This window comes from Sminthopsis crassicaudata, chromosome 6 (genome assembly GCF_048593235.1).
Source record: "Sminthopsis crassicaudata isolate SCR6 chromosome 6, ASM4859323v1, whole genome shotgun sequence".
Taxonomy (NCBI): Eukaryota; Metazoa; Chordata; class Mammalia; order Dasyuromorphia; family Dasyuridae; genus Sminthopsis; species Sminthopsis crassicaudata.
In genome coordinates, this window is record NC_133622.1 from 199,123,816 (window position 1) to 199,135,167 (window position 11,352).

An 11,352-nucleotide genomic window follows, 5' to 3' on the forward strand; every position below is an offset into this window, starting at 1 on the left:
CGCTTGCGCATGAGCCCATGAGAACCGTTGATGTCCTGTGCTCTTGAGCCTCACGTGGTGATGGGCATTACCACCTTCCTCCAACGGGCTGGAGTATTATGGGAGCCTTTAAAGCATCTTGCCCCTGGCGGCAGTACGCAGGCCGTTCCTCTGAGAGCCCCTCTGACGCCTCCGCATGTTTCCTCTAGGCTAGTGCACCTGGCAGTCTGTGAAATAGTGGAGTGTGGGGGGCGAAGCTGGCATTGCCAGCCTACTGGCACTGCCCTCTTGGAGGAAGAGTGTCCAGCCCTGGCCTGTCAGTTGTCAAGCAGTTATTAAGAGCCAACTTTGTGCCAAGAGCTGAGGATCAAAAGGACAAAAAGAAAGGAACCCTCTCTTCCTTTAAAGCAGAGCCTAAATAACTTGGGACCAGCTCAGGGAGAAGGTATGGCTCCGGGCAGAGGGTACTTCAAATTAATGAAGTCCTTTCATTGACCTGACAGCCATGGCCTATTTGCTCTTTATGCTAGTGTGCAATAACACCAGATGTCTTTAAGTTACTTACTGTACATTCCATGGTTACATTAACATTAAACAATAACGTGATAACAATCCGTTAACCTCAACATTGTCGTAAATGTCTAGGTTGTGATGCCTTGTTCCTGTTTGGTGCATTCATCACCAAAGTTATTTTCAATTTCTATCAAACATGTCTTCCTGATGTTTATGTGTTCACAGGTGACTTCCATCCTTGTGCTAGCAGCACTTTGTTTGATCTAATAGGTCAACACATCTTCTCAACCCTGGGTGTCAGAGAGTGGTGAGTCTGTTGCAAATCAACCCACAGCTGCACAGAGAGTATGTGAACTCCTGCATAGCTTTTTGGGAGAACTAGCTCTCTACAGACAATGTGACGGAATATTACTGCTCCGTAATAAATGAAGAAAGATGGCAGAGAGTAGACAGGACATTGCCTGAGTTCTCCCCAATTCCCTCAGAATAAATGTTAGATCAAGCCTCTGAATGGATTTTGGAGTGTCAGAACCCACAAACATTTGGAGTATAATAACTTTTCCAGTTTAAGATATCTTGGAAGAACTTCAGGAAAGTTCTGTCTCATTGGGCAGGGGGGAATTCAGCCCATCAAAGGTTCAGTGCAGAGAGGCCCATACAGGGGAGCCCAGTATGGGAAAGCTTGGCACAGGAATCAGGCAGGAGGCTCATAGCCAAAATACAGCAGTTTTGGCTACTCTGTCCTGGTTCAGAAGGTCAGTGGATCAGCAGACAAGCTGTGAGATCACCATTACAACTATAGAAGGCAAATTGTGAGTCCCCAAGACCCAGCATAACAGGTGGGACTTGGTCAGGCCCACCCAGGGCAGTGGAAAAGCCTGCAGCACCACCAGCTTCAGCCCTAGCCGAGCACAGTCAGTGAGTGGGCCCTATTCCCTTGCAAAAGAGCTTGGGATGATTGCCCCTATGCCCTAGGAGAGAGCTCAACTTTGAAAAATGAGCAAAAAAAAGCAAAAAGATTTCTGACTATAGAAAGCTGCTTTGGAGACAGGGAATATCAAAACACAAATGCAAAGACAGCAGATGCCTCTAGATAAAACTTCTGAAGGGGATATGAATTGGTCTCTAGCTCAAAGGACTCTCTTGGAAAAGTTTTAAAAGGATATTAAAAGAGAGAGATAAGAAAAAAGGGGAAAAGAAATCAGTGCTATGCAGAAGATGAAAAATTGAGGAAAAGAACCAATAGCTTAGAAAAGGAAGCACAGAAACTGACTGAAGGAAACAATTTTAAAAATTAATTTGGCAAAATGTAAAATATATGAATCTGTATATATATATATCTGTATATATACATATATATACAGATATATATACACTAAAGGAAACAATTTTTTAAAAAATAAATTTGGCAAAATGGAAAAGAAAACAAGTCCTTGAAAAATAGAGTTGGTAAAATGGGGGGGAAAATCCATTGAAAAAGCTCCTTCAAAAGTGCAATTGGACAAATGCAAAAAGAGGTAAAAAGAAAAAAGAAAATAATTCAATAAAAATTAGAATTGGACAAATGGAAATGACTCAATGAAACAGCAACAATCAGTCAAACAAAACCCCCAAAAATGAAAAATTAGAAGAAAATGTAAAATACCTTATTGGAAAAACAAGTAAACTGGAAAATAGATCTAAAGAGGCAATCTAAGAATTACTGGACTACCTGAAAGTTATGACGAAAAAAAAGAGTCTGAACAACATCTTTCAAGAAATCAAGGAAAACTTCCCTGATATCATAGTACCAGAAGACAAAATAGCAATTGAAAGAATCCAGCAATCACCTTCTGAAATCCCAAAATGAAAACTGCAAGAAATATTGTAGCTAAATTCCAGAATTATCAAATCAAGGAGAAATTATGGCAAGTATTCAGAAAGAAACAGTTGAAATATTGAGGAGCCACAATCAGGATTATCTAGTACTTAGCAGCTTCCACTCTAAAGAATCAAAGGACTTGGAATATGATATTCCAGAAGGCAGAGGAACTTGGACTACAGCCAAGAATCACCTACCCAGAAAAATTAAGCATTATCTTTCAGGGGAAAAGATGGACATTTGAAGAAATAGGGGATTTTCAATCACCTTTGATGAAAAAATCAGTGCTGAACAGAAAATTTTAGCTTCAAATACAAGACTCAGGAGAAGCATAAGAAGGTAAAAAAGGAAGAAAAAGATCTGTGTGTGTGTGTGTGTGTGTGTGTGTGTGTGTGTGTTTTTAAAGGATCAAAATGGTTACATTGGTACATGGGAATATAATATGTGTAACTCTTGAGAATTGTATCTTTGTCAGGGTAGTTAGAAGGTATGTGATGATATTAAAAAGAAATTAGAGGTGGAAAATGTATTATACTGGAAAAAGAGGAAATGGGAGGTAAAATGGGATAAATTACATCATATAAAGAGGTATAAAAGACCTATTACAGTTGAGGGAAAGAAGAGAGAGGGATTGAAAAAATCTCCAGGGACAGATGGATTCACAAGTGAATTGTACCAAACATTTTAAAAAACAATTAATTCTAATAATATATTAACTATAATAAAAAATAGGGGAAGGAGTCCTACTAAATTCCTTTTATGACACAAATATGGTGCTTATACCTAAACCAAAAAGGGCCAAAACAGAGAGAGAAAATTTTAGACCAATTTCCACAATATTAATTTTAAAAATCTCTTTTATATAATTTTATTTTTTTTAATTTTATAATTATAAAAATTTTTGATAGTATATATGCATCAGTAATTTTTCTTATAACATTATCCCTTGTATTCATTTTTCCAAATTTTCCCCTCCCTCCCTCTACTCCCTCCCGTAGATGACAGGCTGATTAAAAAATCTTAAATAAAATATTAACAAAGGGATTACAGCAATTTATGACCAGGATAATATACTATGACCAAGTAGGATTTATATTAGGAATGCAGGGCTGGTTCGGTATCAGGAAAATAATCATGAAAGCTATCAGCATAATTAAATACATAAATTAACAGAAATAATAAAATTATATCAATAGATATATATAAAAAAAAAGCATTTGACAAAATACAACATCAATTCCTATTAAAAAAACAAAACAAAACAAAACACTAGAGAGCATAGGAAAAAAATGGAGTTTTCCTTAAAATTATAAGTAGCATTTATCTAAAATCATAAGCAAGCATTATATATAATGGGGATAAATTAGAAGCATCCCCAATAAGATAATATTAGGGGTGAAACAAAGTTGCCCATTATCACCACTACTATTCAGTATTACACTAGAAATGTTAATGCTTACCATAAGAGAAGAAAAAAGCTGATTTCAGAAAATCCTGCAGAGACTTACATGAACTGATGCTAAGTGAGTAGAACCAAGAGAACAAGATTCAGTGATGATCAACTGTGATGGACATGGCTCTTTTCAACAATAAGGTGATTCAAGGCAATATCAATAGACTTGTGATGGAAAGAGCCATTCACGTCCAGAGAGAGGACTATGGAGACTGAATATGGATCAAAGCATAGCAATTTCATCTTTTTTCTGGGGGCGGGGGGTGTTGTTTGTTTGCTTGGGTTTTTTTCCTTTCTCATGGTTTTCCCCACTTTTCATCTGATTATGTTTGTACAGAATGAGAAATACGGAAATATGTTTAGAAGAATTACATATGGTTAACCTATATAGGCTTATTTGTTGTCTTGGGGAAGAGGGAAGAAAGGGAGAAAAATTTGGAACAAAAGGTTTTGCAAAGGTAAATGTTGAAAACTATCTTTGCATATATTTAGAAAAATAAAAAGCTATTATAAATTTTTTTTAAATAAACAAAAAAGAAATAATAAAAAGAAAAAACAGTTTCAAAGAAAACCAGGTAAGCTTAAGTAAACTGATGCAAAGAAAAGTGAACAGAATCAGAACAATTTATACAATAACTACAATATGGTAAAAATGTACAATTTTGAAAGATACAAAAACCACAGTGATTGAACAGATGATAACACAAGATACTACCTGTCTACAGGATCTGTAGTCCTGACAATAATAATGTAACATTCTGGGTGCAGAGAGACATATATTTTTTGACATGGCATTATGCATATTGGTTATGTGAGTTTTGTTTAGCTTTGATTTGGTTTCAATTTAGATTAAGAAGGGAGGAAATTGGTTGGGAGAGGGGAAACTAGAGGTAGAGTTTTTCCTGAAAAGAAAGAAAAGAATTGAATCTTTTTTTTAAGAATGCCTAGAAGAAAATCTAAGAAAGGCTAGAAGAAATCTCAAATAGGACAGTTTTGAAAGTTATGTGTTGCATATTGGATTACTAGCTATCTAGGGGAAGGGATGCTGGGGAAGTAGGGAGAAAAATTTGGAACACAAGGTTTTTCAAGGATTAATGTTGAAAACTATCTTTGCATATATTTCGAAAATAATATAGAAAGTTACATATTACATTTACTTATACTTAAAAGAAAAGCAAGCCGTATATAAAAGATTTGCAGTTTCATGTGTCTTTTTTGTTTGTATGTTTTGTATATATGGAAAGGCACTTTTTATTTAGTATTTGCTAAATTCAGAATTAAAAAAAACAAAAACAAAAACAAAAAAACATTACCACCACATCTCATGGCCATCTCCTAGATGTCTTTCCTGAAACCCTCGATTGTTGCATCTATCTTCTTGAAATTTTATATGTAATTAAAATGTCTGAAAAGCAAGGATTGTATTTTGAGGTTGTTTGGTATCAGAACTCAAACTCAGAATTCAAATAACTTCCAGAAGATTTGACACAATGCATCTTCCAAAGAATGGATAATGTGAACTTAAATTTTTTTTGTAATCTTTTGTATTTATATCACCTTAATTTTTCAATATAATTTCTCTGCCCAAATAGCCAGATAATATACCCATAATCGTTTCACTTCCAAAAAAGAAGAGTGGAAAGTGTTTTTTTCCTGTCTTTTCTTTGGGGATCAGTTGGTCCTTTTTTAAGCACTGTGTTCAGTTTTTAGTATTTTGTTATTTTTTCCATTTACATTATTATAATCTTTCTATATATCTTTTATCTGGTTCCATTTCCTTACTTCTAATCAGGTAAGCTTGAATTTTTAGTAAAGGGATTAATCTGACTTCACGGGTACTACTGATTCTCAGTAGGATAGGACTTGATTAAAAAACTATGATGTAAACCTATATTTTCTTCAAAAGAAACACATTTTAAAGTAAGTAGATAATATTTCACAGGAGATCTAGCATTAATGTCAAGAAAAATGCATCTATGCCTCCTTTGCTAAGAGGAGACATCCTGTTTAAAAAAATTTCACAAATCAGATTCTTTAAAATAATGCTTCAGAAAATAAAGCTTTAGCAATTTTTATGGTGGGCAAGGAAATGGAAATTGAGTAGATATCCACTAAATGGGGAATGGCTAAATAAATTATGGTATATGAATACAATGAAATATTATTATACTATAGGAAATGATGAGCCAGGTGACTTTAGAAAAGCCTGGACTTACATGGCTGATGTTGAATGAAGTAAGCAGAAGCAAGAGAACATTATACATAGTAACAGCAAAAGGTTGTGTGATGATCAAGTATGATAGACTTAGCTCTTCTCAGCAAGACAGTGATCTAAGACAGTTCTAATAGTTTTGGGATGGAAAATGCCATCTGCACCTAGAGAATTCTATGAAGACTGAATGTGGATCAAAGTCTATGATTTTCACCTTTATTTTTTTTGCATTTTCTATTCTTTTTTTCTGTTCTTTGTTCTGATTTTTCTTGCACAACATGACTAATATGGAAATATGTTTTAAATGATTGTACATGTATATTGTTTGCTGTCTTGGGAAAGGGGAAGATAAGGGAGAAAAAATTTAGAACTTAAAATTTTACAACAATGAATGTTGAAAACTTTCTTTAGCAATAATTGGAAAAATAGAATACTATTGAATAAAAAAAATGTTTTATCAGGTAATGAAAATTCATTCAAAAGATAAAGTGATAACCAAGAAGATACTAAAGAGGAAAGAAGAAAATATATACTAAAAGACAACAAACCATCTATCAGAAGTTCAAACCAGAATAACAGCAACCAGATAGCAAAGAAAATAATTAAAGCCTAAAAGAAATCAAGAAAATAAGTATGCTTGTATTACTACTGGGCTTATATCCCAAAGAGATCTTAAAGAAGGGAAAGGGACCTGTATGTGCAAGAATGTTTGTGGCACCCTCTTTGTAGTGGCCAGAAACTGGAAACTTAAGTGGATGCCCATCAATTGGAGAATGGCTGAATAAATTATGGTATATGAATGTTATGGAATATTATTGTTCTGTAAGAAATAACCAACAGGATGATTTCAGAGAGACCTAGAGAGACTTACATGAATTGATGCTGAGTGAAATGAGCAGGACCAGGAGATCATTGTATACCTCAACAACAACACTATATGATGATCAATTCTAACAGACATGGCCCTCTTCAACAATGAGATGAACCAAATCAGTTCCAATAGAGCAGTAACAAACTGAACCAGTTATGCCCAGCAAAAGAACTCGAGGAGATGACTATGAACCTCTACATAGAATTCCCATCCCTCGATTTTTGTCTGACTGCATTTTTGATTTCCTTTACAGGCTAATGGTACACTATTTCAAAGTCATATTCCTTTTGTACAGCAAAACAACTGTTTGGTCATGTATACATATATTGTATTTAATTTATACTTTAACATAGGTAACGTGTATTGGTCAACCTGCCATCTGGGAGAGGAGAATGGGGGTAAGGAGGGGAAAAACTGGAACAAAAGGCTTGGCAATGGTCAGTGTTGTAAAATTACCCATGTATATATCTTGTAAATAAAAAAATTATAATAATTTTTTAAAAAAGAAAATGAGTATGCTTATTAAATTTTGTAAATTGTAAAACATAATTTTAAGGCATCTATATTCTGCCTATCACAAAGATATATTGTTATCAAAGTAAAAAAATTAATAAGAAAAAATAGAGATTAAAAAGTCACTTTAGGTGAAAATGTATAGACACTGTAGAATATTTTATGACTTTTTCAAACTTTTTATTTTTTCTTTATATTTAAATTATTTTATTAAATAAAGTGAAATTTTTTGAAGAATATAATCACTTATTTTATTTTGCACCAGTTAAACGTAAAACAATTTTAAAAAAATTTTTTAATTTAAAGCGTAGATGATTCCATCAAGAGATTTTGTGGACACAACCTTATTTTGTAAATGATCTATCATGGAGTGACATGCTTTGGGGAATTTAATATTCCCTGATAATACTTTTTTGTATTCTTTATGCACCAAAGAATGTCTAAAATATAACTGTATTACATTTTCATCAATATTCCATTTACAAATTTACAATAATTCCATTTACAAATATGACTTTTTAAAACTGAGTTGAAGTAGATGTAAAGGGAAGATAGGTAGTAAATACACAAATATAGGTATTTACATATAAATGTATAAAACAGGGTAATTTCAAAACATAATCATTAAAGACTTTAAAACTAACCACTAATTTTAGATAAGCTTGGGAACTTGGGCCTTTATTCTATGCAACATTTGTCTTCAGCTGGTGATTACAGAGACTAGAACTCATTTGAATACTCAGAAACAATTAAACTGTGATACAGAATGTGAAATACCTTGATCTGAACTATGATCTAGCAGAAATTCCTAGGCAATTCACCTACCATGTAAGACAATTCTTAACATTTGCTTTTAAAACTTTTGAGTTCATGCCCTTTTGGGTATCAATCTGTGCATACCCTTTGATCGAGCAGTGTCTACTGGGTCTGTATCCCAAAGAGATCATAACAAAGGAAAAAGGACCCACAGCCCTTTTTGTAGTGGCAAGGAACTGCAAACTGAGTGGATGCCCATTGGTTGGAGAATGGCTGAATAAGTTATGGGATATGAATGTTATGGAATATTATTGTTCTGTAAGAAACGACCATCAGGATTATTTCAAAGAGCCCTGGAGAGACTTACATTAACTGATGCTGAGTGAAGTGAGTAGAAGCAAGAGAACAGCAACAGCAAGATTATATAATGATCAATTCTGATGGGCTCTTTTCAACTTAGAGGTAGGTGATCTGATCCCAGTCTAATAGATATGAGGTAATACCTTAGAATTGTTTAACTTACATTTATTTCTCAAAATAATTAGTGAGTTAGAACATTTTTTCATGTGGCTATAGTTTTAATTGCTTCATCTGAAAACTGTTCATATCTTCTAATTTGGGAAATGGTTCTTATTTTTATAAATTTGACTCAGTTTCTTATATATTTAAGAAATGAGACTATCAGAAAAATTTACATCAAAATGCTTCTCACTATTACCAACTGTATTTACCCCATTTAGTCTTTTCTTTCTTTCACCCTGTCCCTCCTCAAAAGAGTTTTGCTTCTGATTATCCCTTCCCCGAATCTGCTTTCCCTTCCATCACCCTGCTCCCATTCTTGTGTCCTCTTCCCCACCTACTTTTCTGTAGGGCTGGACAGGTTTTCATAGGTAAATGAGTGTGGATGTTATTCCTTTTTTTGAGCCAGTTTTGAGAATAAGGTTCATTAACTCAATTCCCCCCTTTTCTCCTCCACTATAAAAGCTTTTCCTTACCTTTTTTATGTTATGCAATTTATGCCATTCTACCTCTCCCTTTTCCTTTCTCCTATTACATTCCTTTCTTACCCTTAATTTTTTTTTAGATATTATTCCTTCTCAATTCCAACTCAATTCATACCTGTACCCCATCTATCTATGGTCCTTTTAACTTCCCTAATAATGAGAATATTCCTATAAGTTACAATTATCAGCTTCCCATTACAAGATGATACTTGTAAACAGATTTACGTTATTAAGCCCTTTATTTCTCTTTCCTGATTACCTGTTTAGGTTTCTCTTGAATCTTGTATTAGTCAAATTTTTCCATTCTGGTCTTTTTTATCAAGAATGTTTGAAAGTCCTCTATTTCAATGAATATCCATTTTTCCTGGAAGGGTTATTTTCAGTTTTGTGGGTGGATTTACTCCAAATTTTTGCCCTCTGGAATATCATTTTCTAAGTCCTTCAAACCCTTAATGGAGAAGCTGTGAAATTTTTGATATCCTGACAGTGGCTTTACAATATTTGAATTGTTTCTTTCTGGGTGCTGAGTATTTTCTCCTAGACTTAAAAGTACTGGCATTTGGCTATGATATTCCTAGAAGCTTTCATTTTGGGATCTCTTTCTGGAGGAGATCAATGGGTTCTTTGCATTTCACCTTCTAGTTCTAGAATATCAGGATAGTTTGCTTTGATGATTAAGATGATTAAGAAAGATGATGTCTAGGTTCTTCTTTTTGATAATGGCTTTCAGCTAGTTCAGTTATTTTTAAATTATCTCTTTTGGAGCCAAGAGAACATTGTATACAGAAAGAACAAAATTATACAATAGTCAATTCTGGTAGACATGGCTCTTTTCAACAATGAGCTGATTCAGACCAATTCCACTAGACTTGTGTCAGAGAGAGCCATCCTCATCCAAAGAGAAGACTATGGAGATTGATATCCATCACAACATAGTATTTTTACCTTTTTGTTGTTGCTTGCTTGCTTTTTGTTTTCTTTCTCACTTTTTTTCCTTTTTTATCTGATTTTTCTTGTGCAGCATGATAATTGTGGAAATATGCATGGATTTGCCAAAAGAAATAAATAAATAAAAAGCAGATTATCTCTTTTGGATCTATTTTCCAGGTTAATCATTTTTCCAACAAAATATTTCACATTGTCTTCTGTTTTTTCTTTATTTTGGTTTTTATTGTTTCTTGTTTCTCATAGTCATTAGTCTCTATTTGCACAATTCTAATTTTTAAGTAATTTTCTTCAGTGAGCTTTTGTACCTCCTTATCCATTTTTCCAATTTTTCTTTTTAAGGCATTCTTTTCATTGGATTTTTGTACTTCCTTTTGCATCACTCTCATTACTCTTCCCATTTTTTCCCTCTACCTTTCTTGATTTTCAAAATCCCTTGTAAGCTCTTCCATATCCTGAGACTCATTATTTTTATTTTTTTATATTTTTGGAAGCTTTAGATGTAACTTTGATTTTGCTATCTTCTGAATGTGTTGTGATCTTCCTTGTCACCATAGTAACTTTCTATGGTCACAATTTTTTTCTGTTGTCTACTCATTTTCTCAGCCTACTTCTTGACTTTTAACTCTTTGTTAAAGTAGGGCTCTGCTTCCAGGGTAGAGGGTGCATTGTCCCCAGTTTCAGGAATTTTGTATATTTCAGAGATACTTCTAGAGATTTGCAAGTTTTCAGGTCTTCTAAGATGTTATCTTTTTTTTTTTTCCTGAGGCTGGGGTTAAGTGACTTGCCCAGGGTCACACAGCAAGGAAGTGTTAAGTGTCTGAGACCAAATTTGAACGCGCTGGAAGATGTGTTAAAAAATGCTACTTATGCTACAAATGCTACTAGTGAATTGAGAGCTCTTGATTTTATTATTTCTGCTATGCAAAATGCTTCTATTACTTTTACCAAAGAATGGATTCAAGGCTGGTGCTCTATCCACTGTGCCACCTAGCTGCCCCTAAATTCACCAGACTTAACATTCAAATGATGGAGATGTCAATTGCTTGGAAGTTTTCCTGGGAGATGCAATCATTTGACCAGCATTATAGTGCTTTGAGAAATAACACTGGGTGTGGAGTCCAAGAATCTGACTTTAAATATGGACATCTCTTGGGACCTCAGAGGCCTTATGGAACAGTTAACTCCTATATTTGGCAATCTTTCTTATCCAGCTAAAATTTGATTCTTAGTTGCTTTAGTTCT